General features: G+C 45.4%; 1 protein-coding gene across 1 annotated transcript in view; it reads right to left on the minus strand.

Moving 5' to 3' along the window:
- The window catches only part of uchl5 (ubiquitin carboxyl-terminal hydrolase L5), a 1,000,928-nt gene that overhangs the window by 93,608 nt on the left and 887,408 nt on the right, over positions 1-19,912 (minus strand). The gene's annotated exons all lie outside the window — the stretch shown is intronic.

Raw genomic sequence — 19,912 nt, forward strand, 5'->3', positions numbered from 1 at the left:
GGAATATGGAGAAAGGGAGAAACAGAGGGAGGGAGAGGTAGAGAACGCTGTTAATGCTCAGAGAATTCTCAGAGGACAAGCCAAGCTTCAGCAGAGTAGTTGTTTTAAACAATATATGGGCAACAATACAGTGTGTAGAAATATACAGTTGTACACAGGGGCTGTATAGAAATATACAGTTGTACACAGGGGTTGTATAGAAATATACAGTTGTACACAGGGGCTGTATAGAAATATACAGTTGTACACAGGGGCTGTATCGAAATACTGTTCTGGACAGAGAATGTTGAGGCATTTTCAGGATAACCACTGAGGTGAGGTAGGACAGAAACATTATTCAGCTGATAAAAAAGTATAATGATGCTGGCAGATGGACTAAAGCCTTCCTTTCATCCACCTCTCTCTTAGAGGAGGGAGAGGAGAGGAAGGAGAGGGAGAGGATAGGAGAGGAGAGAAATTAATTTGATATCTTTCAGCAGAGGGAGATATACACAGCAAGGATGTGACCACTGCGCTGCTTCCACATCGAGAAACATCCAACTGAATATCTAATAACTATGTGGTGTAATGTGGTGTATGCATGTATTTCCTTAAACCTTTATTTTAGCAATACGTGTCATAAAGAAATCATAATGACATACTGTTTTGGCCAGTAGGTGCCCAACATATCAACACAGTAGCTCAGATAGATAGAGCCTGTCTACATTCCAGATTCATGTAACTGCTAGATTACCTGTGTAATATTGACATAAGCTCAGAACCCCTTGTGTGTCAAAAATTGTCCTGTTTTATCAATTGCTGTGCTGATCAATTGACAATTCATTACCCCTGTCAAAATAATATGTTGCTTAAAGTTATGTTTGTACTTTGATTTATTTCTGCAATAAAGATGGTGATGCAACGTTAATACGCATTTACAATAGGCCTATATGTAAAACATTTATTTATTTATTTATTTCACCTTTATTTAACCAGGTAGGCAAGTTGAGAACAAGTTCTCATTTACAATTGCGACCTGGCCAAGATAAAGCAAAGCAGTTCGACAGATACAACGACACAGAGTTACACATGGAGTAAAACAAACATACAGTCAATAATACAGTATAAACAAGTCTATATACAATGTGAGCTAATTAGGTGAGAAGGGAGGTAAAGGCAAAAAAGGCCATGGTGGCAAAGTAAATACAATATAGCAAGTAAAACACTGGAATGGTAGTTTTGCAATGGAAGAATGTGCAAAGTAGAAATAAAATAATGGGGTGCAAAGGAGCAAAATAAATAAATTAATTAAATACAGTTGGGAAAGAGGTAGTTGTTTGGGCTAAATTATAGGTGGGCTATGTACAGGTGCAGTAATCTGTAAGATGCTCTGACAGTTGGTGCTTAAAGCTAGTGAGGGAGATAAGTGTTTCCAGTTTCAGAGATTTTTGTAGTTCGTTCCAGTCATTGGCAGCAGAGAACTGGAAGGAGAGGCGGCCAAAGAAAGAATTGGTTTTGGGGTTGACTAGAGAGATATACCTGCTGGAGCGTGTGCTACAGGTGGGAGATGCTATGGTGACCAGCGAGCTGAGATAAGGGGGGACTTTACCTAGCAGGGTCTTGTAGATGACATGGAGCCAGTGGTTTTGGCGACGAGTATGACCAGGGCCAGCCAACGAGAGCGTACAGGTCGCAATGGTGGGTAGTATATGGGGCTTTGGTGACAAAACGGATTGCACTGTGATAGACTGCATCCAATTTGTTGAGTAGGGTATTGGAGGCTATTTTGTAAATGACATCGCCAAAGTCGAGGATTGGTAGGATGGTCAGTTTTACAAGGGTATGTTTGGCAGCATGAGTGAAGGATGCTTTGTTGCGAAATAGGAAGCCAATTCTAGATTTAACTTTGGATTGGAGATGTTTGATATGGGTCTGGAAGGAGAGTTTACAGTCTAACCAGACACCTAAGTATTTGTAGTTGTCCACGTATTCTAAGTCAGAGCCGTCCAGAGTAGTGATGTTGGACAGGCGGGTAGGTGCAGGTAGTGATCGGTTGAAGAGCATGTATTTAGTTTTACTTGTATTTAAGAGCAATTGGAGGCCACGGAAGGAGAGTTGTATGGCATTGAAGCTTGCCTGTAGGGTTGTTAACACAGTGTCCAAAGAAGGGCCGGAAGTATACAGAATGGTGTCGTCTGCGTAGAGGTGGATCAGGGAATCGCCCGCAGCAAGAGCGACCTCATTGATGTATACAGAGAAGAGAGTCGGTCCAAGAATTGAACCCCGTGGCACCCCCATAGAGACTGCCAGAGGTCCGGACAGCAGACCCTCCGATTTGACACACTGAACTCTATCAGAGAAGTAGTTGGTGAACCAGGCGAGGCAATCATTTGAGAAACCAAGGCTGTCGAGTCTACCGATGAGGATGTGGTGGTTGACAGAGTCGAAAGCCTTGGCCAGATCAATGAATATGGCTGCACAGTAATGTTTCTTATCGATGGCGGTTAAGATATCGTTTAGGACCTTGAGCGTGGCTGAGGTGCACCCATGACCAGCTCTGAAACCAGATTGCATAGCAGAGAAGGTATGGTGAGATTCGAAACGGTCTGTAATCTGTTTGTTGACTTGGCTTTCGAAGACCTTAGAAAGGCATGGTAGGATAGATATAGGTCTGTAGCAGTTTGGGTCAAGAGTGTCCCCCCCTTTGAAGAGGAGGATGACCGCAGCTGCTTTCCAATCTTTGGGAATCTCAGACGACACTAAAGAGAGGTTGAACAGGCTAGTAATAGGGGTGGCAACAATTTCGGCAGATCATTTTAGATGATCTGGGTCCAGATTGTCTAGCCCGGCTGATTTGTAGGGGTCCAGATTTTTCAGCTCTTTCAGAACATCAGCTGAATGGCTTTGGGAGAAGGAGAAATGGGGAAGGCTTGGGCGAGTTGCTGTTGGGGGTGCAGTGCTGTTGACCGGGGTAGGAGTAGCCAGGTGGAAAGCATGGCCAGCCGTAGAAAAATGCTTATTGAAATTCTCAATTATGGTGGATTTATCAGTGGTGACAGTGTTTCCTATCTTCAGTGCAGTGGGCAGCTGGGAGGAGGTGTTCTTATTCTCCATGGACTTTACAGTGTCCCAGAACTTTTTGAGTTAGTGTTGCAGGAAGCAAATTTCTGCTTGAAAAAGCTAGCCTTGGCTTTTCTAACTGCCTGTGTATAACGGTTTCTAGCTTCCCTGAACAGCTGCATATCAAGGGGGCTGTTCGATGCTAATGCAGAACGCCATAGGATGTTTTTGTGTTGGTTAAGGGCAGTCAGGTCTGGGGAGAACCAAGGGCTATATCTGTTCCTGGTTCTAAATTTCTTGAATGGGGCATGTTTATTTAAGATGGTTAGGAAGGCATTTAAAAAAAATATCCAGGCATCCTCTACTGACGGGATGAGATCAATATCCTTCCAGGATACCCCGACTAGGTCGATTAGAAAGGCCTGCTCGCTGAAGTGTTTCAAGGAGCGTTTTACAGTGATGAGTGAATGAGTGGAGGTCGTTTGACCGCTGACCCATTACGGATGCAGGCAATGAGGCAGTGATCGCTGAGATCTTGGTTGAAGACCAAGTTTTTTTTTAAGACAGCAGAGGTCTATTTAGAGGGGAAGTTGGTTAGGATGATATCTATGAGGGTGCCCGTGTTTAAGGCTTTGGGGGGATACCTGGTAGGTTCATTGATAATTTGTGTGAGATTGAGGGCATCAAGTTTAGATTGTAGGATGGCTGGGGTGTTAAGCATGTTCCAGTTTAGGTCGCCTAGCAGCACGATGCTCTGAAGATAGATGGGGGGCAATCAGTTCACATATGGTGTCCAGAGCACAGCTGGGGGCAGAGGGTGGTCTATAGCAGGCGGCAACGGTGAGAGACTTGTTTTTAGAGAGGTGGATTTTTAAAAGTAGAAGTTTAAATTGTTTGGGTACAGACCTGGATAGTAGGACAGAACTCTGCAGGCTATCTTTGCAGTAGATTGCAACACCGCCCCCCTTTGGCAGTTCTATCTTGTCTGAAAATGTTGTAATTTGGAATTACAATTTCAGAATTTTTGGTGGTCTTCCTAAGCCAGGATTCAGACACAGCTAAAACATCCGGGTTGGCAGAGTGTGCTAAAGCAGTGAATAGAACAAACTTAGGGAGGAGGCTTCTAATATTAACATGCATGAAACCAAGGCTATTGGTTACATGAAGTCATCAAAAGAGAGCGCCTGGGGAATAGGAGTGGAGCTAGGCACTGCAGGGCCTGGATTCACCTCTACATCGCCAGAGGAACATAGGAGGAGAAGAATAAGGGTACGGCTAAAAGCAATAAGAATTGGTCGTCTAGAACGTCTGGAACAGAGAGTAAAAGGAGGTTTCTGGGGGCGATAAAATAGCATCAAGGTATAATGTACAGACAAAGGTATGGTAGGATGTGAATACAGTGGAGGTAAACCTAGGTATTGAGTGATGAAGAGAGAGATATTGTCTCTGGAAACATCATTGAAACCAGGAGATGTCATTGCATGTGTGGGTGGTGGAACTAATAAATTGGATAAGGTATAGTGAGCAGGACTAGAGGCGCTACAGTGAAATAAGCCAATAAACACTAACCAGAACAGCAATGGACAAGACATATTGACATTAAGGAGAGGCATCCTTAGTCGAGTGATCAAAAGGGTCCAGTGAGTGGAGTGGTTGGTTTGGGGGTCACGGCGATTTAGACAGCTAGCCAGGACTTCGGTAGCATGCTAGCATAGGATGGAGGTCTGTTGTTAGCCACCTCTTGCGTTCCGTCAGTAGATTAGTGGGGTTCCGTGTGGTAGAGGGGATTAGTCCAAATCACACAACAACAAAAAAAATAAAAACAATAGATATAGTTATAGAGGCCCAAGAAGAAACATAATAATAATAAAAATAAATAAATTGTCCGATTGTCTATTCTGAGAGCAGCCGGTAAGACAGCTAACGGTTAGCAGGCCGCAGATGGGCGTTCAGGTAACGTCGCGACGGAGGAGCCAGCGGGATCTCCTTCGGGTAGATAACGTCGGCAGTCCAGTTGTGAAGGCCCGGTGGGGCTCCGCGTAGGCAGTAAAACGGGTCCGGATAGGTGACTGCAGCCCAGGAGTGATTGACGGAGCTCAGGAGTGATTGACGGAGCTGGCTAGCTCCGGAGTAATTGATGTTTGCTCCGGAATCGACGAGAGCAGATAGACACACGGATAGCAGCTAGCTAGCTGTGAGATCCGGGAATGAATGTCCAGAGAGCAGTTGAAATCCAAGGACATGGAGAGAAAAATTGGTCCGGTATGTTCCGTTCCGAGCCGCGCCGTACAAAACTGGCGATAAATGTTCGAGCTAAAGGATAGCTGATGACCACAAACCGTGGTTAGCTGAATACTAACGATTTGCCAGTAAAGAAGCTAACTAGCTTCTGAACTAGATTCTGATTAGCTTCTGGCTAGCTCCTGGCTAGCTTCTGGTTAGTTTCTGGCTAGCTTCTTGGAGTTTCTGGCTAGCTTCTGGCTAGCTTCTTGGAGGATTGCAGATTTGAGGTAAATAATACTTATTTATAAATTGGTGAGGCGGGTTGCAGGAGAGTGTTTTGAAGATGAGTTGATGGAAAATAAAAATAAAATGTACGCGAAAAAAAGTTGTAAATATATATATATATATACAGGACACGACAAGAAGAGGACAAAAGACGTCTGAACTGCTATGCCATCTCGGGATATCATACATACATAAAATACATACAGCCAAATGATATACAGTGCTTTCAGGAAGTATTCAGACCCCTTGACGTTTTCCACGTTTTGTTGTTAGAGACTTATACTAAAATGCCAAAAAAAAGGGTTTAATACATTTTTGCAAATGTATTACAAATAAAAAACTTAAATATCACATTTACATAAGTATTCAGACCCTGTCTGAGGTCCTGAGCGCTCTGGAGCAGGTTTTCATCAGCAATCTCTCTGTACCTGGCTCTGTTCTTCTTTCCCTCAAACCTGACTAGTCCCCCAGTCCCTGCTACTGAAAAACATCCCCACATCATGATGCTGCCACCACCATGCTTCACCGTAGGGATGGTGCCAGGTTACCTCCAGATGTGACTCATGACATTCAGGCCAAAGAGTGCAATCTTGGTTTCATCAGACCAGAGACTCTTGTTTCTAATGGTTTGAGAGTCCTTTTGGCAAACTCCAAGCGGGCTGTCATGTGCCTTTTACTTAGGAGTGGCTTCCTTCTGGACACTTCCATAAAGGCCTGATTGGCGGAGTGCTGCATAGATGATAAAAATCAGCATGTGAGAGTGATAAATTATAAATGTAATCAAAAATGTTGCACCTACAAACTTATTCAGTCCGAAAGGTGTCAAGTCTCATGTTCCCTTTATGGACTCTGTTGCCTTGTTCTTATCCAACGGCAAGATATTGAGCTAGTTCCTGGCTAAAGATTTAGCTAACAAACCTGTAAAAAATTTGGTGTGTAGTTTTTGGTAACGGACGTACGGCTCATGATGAATGGTGCGGAGTGTGTCATCGAGATTGGTGTTATATTGCCCTATATATGATTGTAGCGACATTATAGTAAATTATAGTAAACAAAATTGAAACTGAAATGATAACGGTCCTTCTGTAGATCAGTTGGTAGAGCATGGCGCTTGTAAAGCCAGGGTAGTGGGTTCGATTCCCGGGACCACCCATACGTAGAATGTATGCACACATGACTGTAAGTCGCTTTGGATAAAAGCGTCTGCTAAATGGCACATTATTTATTATTTATTTATAACTAAAAGTGGAAAAACTATTTAGTAGACTGAAATAAAATAAAAAAATAAAAACATTTGAAAAAATAAAACTACCGAAACTATAATCTTTGACTGCAAAACAAACTAAATTCAAATCAAAACAATCATAAATTATGTTTAGTTAAAAAAAATCCCTTCTAAACCTTGGGTTTTAAGCTTTTTTCTAATGGGGTTTTCAAGGTTCTGAATCTGGTGAGTAAATTGCTGGAAAGTACAAAAGCAAATGCGTTGTAGTGTCAGAAGATGGCAGCTTTAGTAGAATAGAGATAAAAGGGACAATCCCAATCAAACCCAACTTTAATCTGAACAACACCCACAAAACATTTATTGGATAAAGACCGAGGTACGACAGCTATACTGTCCAAATATTTTGGGAATTTGGTAAGGATATAAACACAAATAAGACACATTTTTGGGGAATTGCACGGAATAAATGGCTAAATGTTTTGTTTGCTTGATGGCATAATAAGCTTTAAACTGCTCATTTGTCTCTCTGCCAACAAGAAGGGTGTGAACAGTTTGAACAGTTTGGGGTCATATGGATTGCGAGGTGGGGGTTTGTTACTACGCCAATAAATCAAAATATCTTTCCGGGCCTTTGCCATCTAGGACATTTGTGTGACTGGACCATCTCAAATACTACTTGAGAACCCCTGCTATAGGCCGACAGCACATAAGTGACTCCTTACCTTCCCAAGCACTAAAACTAAAACCGAAACTAAAACAGCTTCATTAAATTGTACCTGCAAAACACCAGTCTCAATGTAAACAGTGAAGATGCGACTCCGGGATGCTGGCCTTCTAGGCAGTGTTGCAAAGAAAAAGCCGTATCTGAGACTGGCCAATAAAAAGAAAAGATTAAGATGGGTAAAAGAACGCAGACACTGGACAGAGGAACTCTGCCTAGAAGGCCAGCATCCCGGAGTCGCCTCTTCACTGTTGACGTTGAGACTGGTGTTTTGTAGGTACAATTTAATGAAGCTGCCAGTTGAGGACTTGTGAGGCGTCTGTTTCTCAAACTAAACACTCTCATGTGCTTGTCCTCTTGCTCAGTTGTGCATCGGGGCCTCCCAATCCTCTTTCTATTCTGGTTAGGGCCAGTTTGTACTTTTCTGTGAAGGGAGTAGTACACAGCGCTGTATGAGATCTTCAGTTCTTAGCAATTTTTCGCATGGAATAGCCTTTATTTCTCAGAACAAGAACAGACTAATGAGTTTCAGAGGAAAAGTTTGTTTCTGTAATCAAACCCACAAATGCTCATGTTCCAGATACTCAACTAGTTTGAAGAAGGCCAGTTGCATTGCTTCTTTAATCAGGACAACAGTTTTCAGCTGTGCTAACATAATTGCAAAAGGCTTTTCTATTGATCAATTAGCCTTTTAAAATGATAAAATTGGATTAGCTAACACAACATGCCATTGTAACACAGGAGTGATGGTTGCTGATAATGGGCCTCTGTATGCCTATGTAACCGTATACTTTTAAACCGTCCCCTCGCCCATACCCGGGCGCGAACCAGGGACCTTCTGCACACAACGACAACAGTCACCCTCGAAGCATCGTTACCCATCGCTCCACAAAAGCCGCGGCCCTTGCAGAGCAAGGGGAACTACTACATCAAGGTCTCAGAGCAAGTGACGTAACCGATTGAAACGCTATTTAGCGCACACCGCTAACTAAGCTAGCCGTTTCACATCCGTTACACTCACCCCCCTTTTGACCTTCCTCCTTTTTCCGCAGCAACCAGTAATCCGGGTCAACAGCATCAATGTAACAGTTTTACCTTACGTCCGTCCCCTCGCCCATACCCGGGCGCGAACCAGGGACCTTCTGCACACAACGACAACAGTCACCCTCGAAGCATCGTTACCCATCACTCCACAAAAGTCGCGGCCCTTGCAGAGCAAGGGGAACTACTACATCAAGGTCTCAGAGCAAGTGACGTAACCGATTGAAACGCTATTTAGCGCACACCGCTAACTAAGCTAGCCGTTTCACATCTGTTACACCTATGTAGATATTCCCCCCCAAAACAGCCGATTCCAGCTACAATAGTCATTTACAACATTCACAATGTCTACACTGTATTTCTGATCAATGTGATGCTATTTTAATGGACAAAAAATGTGCTTTTCTTTCAAAAACAAGGTAATTTCTAAGTGACCCCAAACTTTTGAACGGTGGTGTAAATCTAAAAATGAATAGAAATAAAAATTAATAGAAACTCACAAAATTATAATAACCTTGCTCAGAACCCACCAATGTTTAAGTGAATGTGCACACAGACATAGACGGATGCACTTATACACAAACACTACACACACATAACTCAGCCATCCAGTGCTGCGATGCCAAATGGGGAACAGGGGCACTCATCCACAGCAGGAAACAACAGGGGGGTGGCTGTAGTGGAGTGAGGTCTCATGGTCAGGGTGTTGGGAGGCAAACACAGCAGCAGCTCAGATACATGTTAGCAGTGTTTTTCTTAGACAGTAGAGAAAGAAGAAAACACATTTCTAAGCATGGGAAATGATTGGATGTGCTTATTTTTATTTCACATGGTGGAGCAGAAATACTTCCCATTTTCCAGCAACAGCACAAACGAAGTGCAGAGAGCCAGGGTTGTCTCTTTCTCTAGCGCTTTATTTCTTTCTCCCTTTGTTTCTCTTTCATTGTCCCTTCTCTCTATCTCAATTCAATTCAAGGGCTTTATTGGCATGGGAAACATGTGTTAACATTGCCAAAGCAGGTGAGGTAGATAATATATAAAGTGAAATAAACAATAAAAATTAACAGTAGACATCACACATACAGAAGTTTCAAAACAATAAAGACATTACAAATGTCATATTATATATATATACAGTGTTTTAACAATGTACAAATGGTAAAGGACACAAGATAAAATAAATAAGCATAGATATGGGTTGTATTTACAATGGTGCGTGTTCTTCACTGGTTTCCCTTTTCTCGTGGCAACAGGTCACAAATCTTGCTGCTTTGATGGCACACTGTGGAATTTCACCCAGTACATATGGGAGTTTTTCAAAATTGGATTTGTTTTCGAATTCTTTGTGGATCTGTGTAATCTGAGTGAAATATGTCTATCTAATATGGTCATACATTGGGCAGGAGGTTAGGAAGTGCAGCTCAGTTTCCACCTCATTTTGTGGGCAGTGAGCACATAGCCTGTCTTCTCTTGAGAGCCATGTCTGCCTACGGCGGTCTTTCTCAATAGCAAGGCTATGCTCGCTGAGTCTGTACATAGTCAAAGCTTTCCTTAATTTTGGGTCAGTCACAGTGGTCAGGTATTCTGCCGCTGTGTACTCTCTGTGTAGGGCCAAATAGCATTCTAGTTTGCTCTGTTTTTTTGTTAATCTCTCTCTCTCTTTATCTGTCTCTTGTTCAGGGGCATAATTGGCACGTGCACTTCACTGCTGAACAACCCTTTCTAGTCTCCTGTCAAATCATTGGGGAGTCGGAAGAATGTAGCTGCCAATTACTGAAAAACAATGAACATGCCATCCCTTGATATCACCAATGACAATTGTGACAGTATGCACAAAGAGAAAAAACAGTGCTTTTCATAGCATATTCAATCAGAAATATACATAGCTGTCAGAATGCTCACCCTTAAAAGCCCTGAGCCAAAGTATTTTTCCTTTAACTTCCCTCCACATCAGGCAAAGTCAGACAGAAGCAAAGTTTGTTTGTCACAAGGAGAGAATCAGCCGCAAGCAAATCAAATGGGGCCCTTTTCAATACTAGGAAGACCCGTACAAAAGGAAAGTGATGAGAGATGTCCGCCCACTTGGTACCAAGGACACACACCTTTCATACGGCTACTACAGTCAGAGCTAACTAATGCTGCTGGCATCGCTGATGTCATTCAAATCATACAGACACTTCTTTCTCTCTCAATCGTTCTTTCTCTTTACCTCTGCTGTAGATGACTAATCGACATGGAGAACCTCCCTGGCAATTGTGTGAGAGTGTGTGTGTGTCATGTGTGTGCACATGTCACCCCCCTTTCTCTTTCTTTAAACATTTAACTAAAGTGAATCCCTGTTATTATTGCTTCCTAACCATTGACCTTTCATCTCTCTGCCGTCTCTTTGTCTGTTTCACGTGGCCGCCTGTCTGCTGGAGCTGCACATGTCACATGCTGAGAAGCCTACATTCAGTATTGTAGCTCTGCTCTATCAGGCACACTGCTCCTCACAGCCTCACAGCAAACAGATTCTTCTACAGATGTCTGACTTCTGTACCCGTGACCAGCTATGTTCATTCACATAAAGCACACACATTCACTTCACTTCCAGATTACATTATTGGGGAAAGTTAGAAGGCATCATTGGACCAAAATAGCACAATTAAAATATTTACTCATCATGCACATATTATACAAGTAGGTCAGCTTAGAGTATTGTATATCTAGGATTCAGATGTGGGATCCATTACAAAAAAAGACGTCAAATTTGCAGTTGAAAATAACTGTTTTCACATGTTGATCTTAAATTTCAAATCATATGTTCACGTGTGTTCAATCTAGAGTTTACATGTTAACACCACCTATTCACTTGAGGAGAACAGCATGTTTTTACATCACATGGGAATTGCAGTTCCCTTTCAGACAGACAACTTCGGTACAACACACTGTGGGGGAGTCCCACTCTCGCGACTTTGTTTGAAGATCTACAATTCCGCCTGACAAGGCCAATAAAATCCTTGCCTCGGTGGACACCCCGCCTGTCAAAGGTGATAAGCGTGAGGCTCAGATTTATTCCTTAAATGATTCCGCTCTTCACCTCGGTGTGAAAAGGAACGATTCATACTCCAACTAATCTGTCCCATAGCAGTAGAGCTTGCTCACCCTCTGGACATTGTGTGCTGAAGTTTGTACTTGTTCTCATAAGTTTCCTAATCACAAACATTTTGTTATTCTTCAATTTGCTAGCAAAATTAGTAAGATTGCTAAGAAAGCAACAGAGACGACGATGGCTAAGTCTGGTTTGGGGTCGAGATCGTGCCCCCAGTCATGCGGTTATAGAATTTCTCTGAACGATACTCACGATTTATGTGTTGTTTGTGGAGATGAGGTGAGAGATGGTCCTGCCACAGCACAGGGAAGGAGACAGCCCTAGCTCGGGGATGGGAGGTGGCGCAGGATCGATCGGGTTCTCCCATGCCAGCCCCCCCAAACACCCATGGTGACAACAGTACCCCCAAGTGGTCTGGTTCACCACCATCGACCTAAAGGATGCATACTTTCACGTGCCCTTGTACCCCAGTCGCAGAAAGTTCCATTATGAAGCGATAGTCTTTGGTCTCATGCGTAAATCACTTTTTCTGCCCAATTTTGATTGGGGCATACCGTACGTTTTCGCCAGTTCCTGTGCTTACTGGGGATAATGGCTTCTATGATAGTGGTCATTCCCCTGGGACTATTTTTAATGCGGGCATTCCAGGCTTTGATGCATCTCGCCACCTAAACCATTCGATTAAGCTATCCCTGATATGCCTTCAGGACTGGCCCAGCGGAGGGATACCCTGTTGCTGTCACAAGGGGTTCTCATGAGTCAGGTGTTCTCCCGCAAAGTGGTCACAACAGACGCATCCCTACAAGGGCGGGGCGCGTTGTGCGAGGGTTAATCAATTCTCGGAGTATGGACGGTGTCACAGAGTGCCAGGAATATCAATTACCTGGAACTTCTGAAGGTATACTTAGCACTCAGGTGCCTCCTCTCCCATTTCCGGGCTGACATTGGCTGGTTATAACCAACAACATGACGACGGTGGCATATATCCACAGACGGGGGGACTCAGTCCCTCCCACTCCTCACATTGGCTCGCTCCCTGTTGCTGTGGAGCAGTTCACATTTGCCTCAACTCGAGTGCGGATCTGCTATTCGGTGGGGGGGGGGCTCGTCCTCAGGAGTGGGAGGTTGTCCATATATGGGAGAGGTTCGGCAGGGTCAACATAAATCTTTACTCATTGCTGGAAAACAGACAGTGTCGTCTTTTTGTCTTGATAAGGGATCGAATACCCCATGGTGAACGGACGTTCTGTCATACCAGTGGCCTCAGATCCTCCTTTATGCGTTTCCACCACATTTACATTTACATTTAAGTCATTTAGCAGACGCTCTTATCCAGAGCGACTTACAAATTGGTGCATTCACCTTATGACATCCAGTAGAATAGTCACTTTACAATAGTGCATCTAAATCTTAAAGGGGGGGGGGGTGAGAAGGATTACTTATCCTATCCTAGGTATTCCTTAAAGAGGTGGGGTTTCAGGTGTCTCCGGAAGGTGGTGATTGACTCCGCTGTCCTGGCGTCGTGAGGGAGTTTGTTCCACCATTGGGGGGCCAGAGCAGCGAACAGTTTTGACTGGGCTGAGCGGGAACTGTACTTCCTCAGTGGTAGGGAGGCGAGCAGGCCAGAGGTGGATGAACGCAGTGCCCTTGTTTGGGTGTAGGGCCTGATCAGAGCCTGGAGGTACTGAGGTGCCGTTCCCCTCACAGCTCCGTAGGCAAGCACCATGGTCTTGTAGCAGATGCGAGCTTCAACTGGAAGCCAGTGGAGAGAGCGGAGGAGCGGGGTGACGTGAGAGAACTTGGGAAGGTTGAACACCAGACGGGCTGCGGCGTTCTGGATGAGTTGTAGGGTTTAATGGCACAGGCAGGGAGCCCAGCCAACAGCGAGTTGCAGTAGTCCAGACGGGAGATGACAAGTGCCTGGATTAGGACCTGCGCCGCTTCCTGTGTGAGGCAGGGTCGTACTCTGCGGATGTTGTAGAGCATGAACCTACAGGAACGGGCCACCGCCTTGATGTTAGTTGAGAACGACAGGGTGTTGTCCAGGATCACGCCAAGGTTCTTAGCGCTCTGGGAGGAGGACACAATGGAGTTGTCAACCGTGATGGCGAGATCATGGAACGGGCAGTCCTTCCCCGGGAGGAAGAGCAGCTCCGTCTTGCCGAGGTTCAGCTTGAGGTGGTGATCCGTCATCCACACTGATATGTCTGCCAGACATGCAGAGATGCGATTCGCCACCTGGTCATCAGAAGGGGAAAGGAGAAGATTAATTGTGTGTCGGCTGCATAGCAATGATAGGAGAGACCATGTGAGGTTATGACAGAGCCAAGTGACTTGGTGTATAGCGAGAATAGGAGAGGGCCTAGAACAGAGCCCTGGGGGACACCAGTGGTGAGAGCGCGTGGTGAGGAGACAGATTCTCGCCACGCCACCTGGTAGGAGCGACCTGTCAGGTAGGACGCAATCCAAGCGTGGGCCGCGCCGGAGATGCCCAACTCGGAGAGGGTGGAGAGGAGGATCTGATGGTTCACAGTATCGAAGGCAGCCGATAGGTCTAGAAGGATGAGAGCAGAGGAGAGAGAGTTAGCTTTAGCGGTGCGGAGCGCCTCCGTGATACAGAGAAGAGCAGTCTCAGTTGAATGACTAGTCTTGAAACCTGACTGATTTGGATCAAGAAGGTCATTCAGAGAGAGATAGCGGGAGAGCTGGCCAAGGACGGCACGTTCAAGAGTTTTGGAGAGAAAATAAAGAAGGGATACTGGTCTGTAGTTGTTGACATCGGAGGGATTGAGTGTAGGTTTTTTCAGAAGGGGTGCAACTCTCGCTCTCTTGAGGACGGAAGGGACGTAGCCAGCGGTCAGGGATGAGTTGATGAGCGAGGTGAGGTAAGGGAGAAGGTCTCCGGAAATGGTCTGGAGAAGAGAGGAGGGGATAGGGTCAAGCGGGCAGGTTGTTGGGCGGCCGGCCGTCACAAGACGCGAGATTTCATCTGGAGAGAGAGGGGAGAAAGAGGTCAGAGCACAGGGTAGGGCAGTGTGAGCAGAACCAGCGGTGCCGTTTGACTTAGCAAACGAGGATCGGATGTCGTCGACCTTCTTTTCAAAATGGTTGACGAAGTCATCTGCAGAGAGGGAGGAGGGGGTGAGGAGGATTCAGGAGTGAGGAGAAGGTGGCAAAGAGCTTCCTAGGGTTAGAGGCAGATGCTTGGAATTTAGAGTGGTAGAAAATGGCTTTAGCAGCAGAGACAGAGGAGGAAAATGTAGAGAGGAGGGAGTGAAAGGATGCCAGGTCCGCAGGGAGGCGAGTTTTCCTCCATTTCCGCTCAGCTGCCCGGAGCCCTGTTCTGTGAGCTCGCAATGAGTCGTCGAGCCACGGGGCGGGAGGGGAGGACCGCGCCGGCCTGGAGGATAGGGGACATAGAGAGTCAAAGGATGCAGAAAGGGAGGAGAGGAGGGTTGAGGAGGCAGAATCAGGAGATAGGTTGGAGAAGGTATGAGCAGAGGGAAGAGATGATAGGATGGAAGAGGAGAGAGTAGCGGGGGGAGAGAGAGCGAAGGTTGGGACGGCGCGATACCATCCGAGTAGGGGCAGTGTGGGAGGTGTTAGATGAGAGCGAGAGGGAAAAGGATACAAGGTAGTGGTCGGAGACTTGGAGGGGAGTTGCAATGAGGTTAGTGGAAGAACAGCATCTAGTAAAGATGAGGTCGAGCGTATTGCCTGCCTTGTGAGTAGGGGGGGAAGGTGAGAGGGTGAGGTCAAAAGAGGAGAGGAGTGGAAAGAAGGAGGCAGAGAGGAATGAGTCAAAAGTAGACGTGGGGAGGTTAAAGTCGCCCAGCACTGTGAGAGGTGAGCCGTCCTCAGGAAAGGAGCTTAACAAGGTATCAAGCTCATTGATGAACTCTCCGAGGGAACCTGGAGGGCGATAAATGATAAGGATGTTAAGCTTGAAAGGGCTGGTAACTGTGACAGCATGGAATTCAAAGGAGGCGATAGACAGATGGGTGAGGGGAGAAAGAGAGAATGACCACTTGGGAGAGATGAGGATCCCGGTGCCACCACCCCGCTGACCAGAAGCTCTCGGGGTGTGCGAGAACACGTGGGCGGACGAAGAGAGAGCAGTAGGAGTAGCAGTGTTGTCTGTGGTGATCCATGTTTCCGTCAGTGCCAAGAAGTCGAGGGACTGGAGGGAGGCATAGGCTGAGATGAACTCTGCCTTGTTGGCCGCAGATCGGCAGTTCCAGAGGCTACCGGAGACCTGGAACTCCACGTGGGTCGTGCGCGCTGGGACCACCAGATTAGGGTGGCCGCGGCCACGCGGTGTGGAGCGTTTGTATGGTCTGTGCAGAGAGGAGAGAACAGGGATAGACAGACACATAGTTGACAGGCTACAGAAGAGGCTACGCTAATGCAAAGGAGATTGGAATGACAAGTGGACTACACGTCTCAGTGGTTCCGATTCAGCCTACATTAGAGAGAGTGTGCCGGGAGGACTTATAATTCATTATTGTGGCTCCCTATTGGCCCAGGCAGGCTTAATTTGCGAAGATCTGTTGTCCCACGTGAAAGGACAGGTTTGGCACAAGATTCCAGAGATTTGGTTCCCTTGGGCCTGGCCCCTGAGAAGGCCAATCTGCTAGCTAGGGGTTTACCTCTGAATGTTATTTCTACCATGCAGTATGCAAGGGCGCCCTCCACGAAAGGTCTGTATTTGTATAAGTGGCAAGCGCTTGAGCTCTGGTGCCAAAATAAAGACCTGTTCCTTTTCAGTGCTCTGCTAGGGACATCCTTGTGTTCCTAGAGGAGCTTTTTGAGCAAAAAGTGAACATGGCTGCTATCTCAGCTGTCATGTGGGAATTGATGGAGCCTCATCTGGGGCTCACCCCCTGGTGGTGCGGTTCCTGAAAGGTGGACATTGTCTCAGACCAGTATCTAAACCTATTGCGCCCACATGGGACTTGACGCTGGATTTGGAGGCATTGTGTGAGATACCCTTTGAGCCTCTGGAGTCAGTGGACATGAAGATACTCTCTTACAAAATCTCTCTGCTCATGGCTTTGGCTAAATGGTTAAATGTGTTGGGGACCTCCACCCGTTGTCTGTACACCTTTCCTCAGACGACTCTAAGGTGAGTCACCTTATGCATTGGGGTTGGCTTGGGGAGTGATTATATTTCCCCATAATATGCACCGAAACTGACTGACTGAAAACGAATGTAACGTTATGACTATAACTACTGTTCACTGATGGAAGGAAACGAGGTACAACACATGTTTGACCCGCACTGACAACTCCTGGGCTCTGTAAAGAGAGGTGTTAAATCGAAGGAATGAATCCGAGCCCCACGCTTATCACCTGTGGAATGTGGGGCTTGAAGCGAGGCGTAGATTTCATTGGCCTTGTCGAGCGTGATTGTAGATCCTTCAACCTAAGTCACCAGAGTGCGACTCCCCCATAATATGTCGTACCTCGTTTCCCTTCTTCAGGGAACAGTACATAAAGTCATAACAGTACGTTTCACATGTGAAATTAGCAGTTTCCGGTGCATCAAGTCTGACACCAAAAGGCTCCTGAACAGTATCCAAAAGTATGTGGACACCACTTCAAATTTGTGGATTTGGCTAGTTCAGCCACACCAATTACTGACAGATGTATAGAATCGACCCCATAGACATGCAATCTCCATAGACAATGGCCCATACTGAAGAGCTCAGTAACTTTCAATGTTGCACCGTCAAATGATTCCACCATTCTAGCATGTCAGTTAGTCAAATTTCTGCCCTGCAAGAACTGCTGTTATTGTGAAGTGGACGTCTAGGAGCAACAATGGCTCAGCCTCGAAGTGGTAGGCCACACAAACTCACAGAATGGGACCACAGAGTGCTGAAGTGGGTATTGTGTAAAAATCGTCTGTCCTCGGTTGCAACACCTACTACTGAGTTCCAAACTGCCTCTGGAAGCAAAATTAGAACAATAACTGTTTTTCTGGCGTTTCATGAAATGGGTTTCCAAGGCCGAGCAGACACACACAAACCTAAGATCACCATGCACAATACCAAGCTTCGGCCTGTGTGGTGTAAAGCTTGCTGCCATTGGACTCTGGAGCAGTGGAAACGTGTTCTCTGGAGTTATGAATCATGCTTCTACATCTGGCAGTCCAAAGGACGAATCTGGTTTTGGCGAATGCCAGGACAACGCTACCTGCCCCAATGCATAGTACCTCCTCTCCTGGTGGAGGAGGAATAATGGTCTGGGGCTATTTTTCATGGTTCGGGTTAGTCCCCCTCGTTCCAGCGAAAGGAAATCTTAATGCTACAGCATATAATGACATTCTAGACGATTCTGTATTTACAACTTTGTGGCAACAGTTTGGGGAAAGCCATTTCCTGTTTCAGCATAACAATTCCCCCATGCACAAAATGAGGTCCATACATAAATGGTTTGTCGAGATCGGTGTGGAAGAACTTGATAAGCCTGCACAGAGCCCTGACCTCAACCCCATTGAACACCGTTGGGATGAATTGAAATCCCGACTGAGAGCCAGGCCTGATTGCCGAACATCAATGCCCAACCTCATTAATTGTGGCTGAATGGAAAGCCTTCCCAGAAGAGCAAGTGTGCACATACTTTTGTAGTGTAGTTCTGCTACATGAAGGTCACTGCCTGTTATTAAAGGGGCATTCCTTAGTTACTACATCCATTTTTGAACTCATACATTAATGATATTTTCAGTATGTGGGGAAGGGTATAAAACAATTTATAAAGTTTTGAAAGTTTCCAAGAGCACAGTGGTCTCCATCATTGTGAAATATAAAAAATACAGAACTACCCAGGCTCTGCCTAGAGTTGGCCATTGGACCAAACTGACCAACCGGGCAAGAAGGACCTTGATCAGGGAGTTGACCAAGAACCCAATGACCACTCTGACAGAACTACAGAGTTTATCGGTTGAGATGGGAGAACATGCCAGAAGGCAGCAGTCTCTGAAGCACTTCACCAATCTGGGCTTTATGGCAGAGTGGCCAGACAGAACCCACTCCTGAGAAAAAGGAGCATGACAGCAAGCCTGGCGTTTGCAAAAAGGCACGTGAAAGAGTCTGAAGGCATAAGGCAAAATATTCTGTGGTCTGATGAGACTCTTTGTCCTGAATGCAAAACGCTATGTCTGGAGAAAACCATGCACAGCTACAGCACCAACTACAGCCAAAGCAACGCTAGAATGGCTTCAGAACAATAATGTGGAGTGGCCCAGAGAAAGCCCAGACTTGACTCCCATAAAACATCTGTGTAAAGACTTGAAGATTGCAGTTAACCGCTGCTATCGATGTAAGTTAATAGAGCCTGAGAAACATTGCAAGGAAGAATGGCAGCTTCATTAAATAGTACCCGCAAAACCCCAGTCTCAACGTCAACAGTGAAGCATTCTAGGTAGAGTTCCTTTGTCCAGTGTCTGTGTTCTTTTGCCCATCTTAATCTTTTATTTTTATTGGCCAGTCTGAGATATGGCTTTTTCTTTGCATCTCTGCCTAGAAGGCCAGCATACCGGAGTCGCCTCTTCACTGTTGACATTGAGACTGGTGTTTTGCGGGTACTATTTAATGAAGCTGCCAAGTTGAGGACGTCTCTTTCTCAAACACTCTAATGTACTTGTCCTCTTTCTCAGTTGTGCACCGGGGCCTCCCACTCCTCTTTCTATTCTGGTTAGCGCCAGTTTGTGCTGTTCTGTGAAGGGAGTAGTACACAGCGTTGTATGATATCTTCAGTTTCCTGGCAATTTCTCGCATGGAATAGCATTCATTTCTCAGAACAAGAATAGACTGACAAGTTTCATTAGAAAGTGCTTTCTTTCTGGCCAATTTGAGCCTGTAATCGAACCCACAAATGCTGATGCTCCAGATACTCAACTAGTCTAAAGAAGGACAGTTCTATTGCTTCTTTAATCAGCACAACAGTTTTCAGCTGTGCTAAAATAATTGCAAAATGGTTTTCTAATGATTAATTAGCCTTTCAAAATGATAAACTTGGATTAGCTAACACAATGTGAAATTGTAACACAGGAGTGATGGTTGCTGATAATGGGCCTCTTGTACGCCTATGTAGATCTTTCAAAAATCAGCTGTTTCCAGCTACAATAGTCATTTACAACATTAACAATGTCTACACTGTATTTCTGATCTATTTATTTTATTGGACAAAAATGTGCTTTTCTTTCAAAAACAAGGACATTTCTAAGTGACCCCAACCTTTTCAACGGTAGTGTATTTTTCAATGAAACATAATTTTATGATAA

Source organism: Oncorhynchus keta, chromosome 1, assembly GCF_023373465.1.
Source record: "Oncorhynchus keta strain PuntledgeMale-10-30-2019 chromosome 1, Oket_V2, whole genome shotgun sequence".
In the NCBI taxonomy this organism is placed as follows: Eukaryota; Metazoa; Chordata; class Actinopteri; order Salmoniformes; family Salmonidae; genus Oncorhynchus; species Oncorhynchus keta.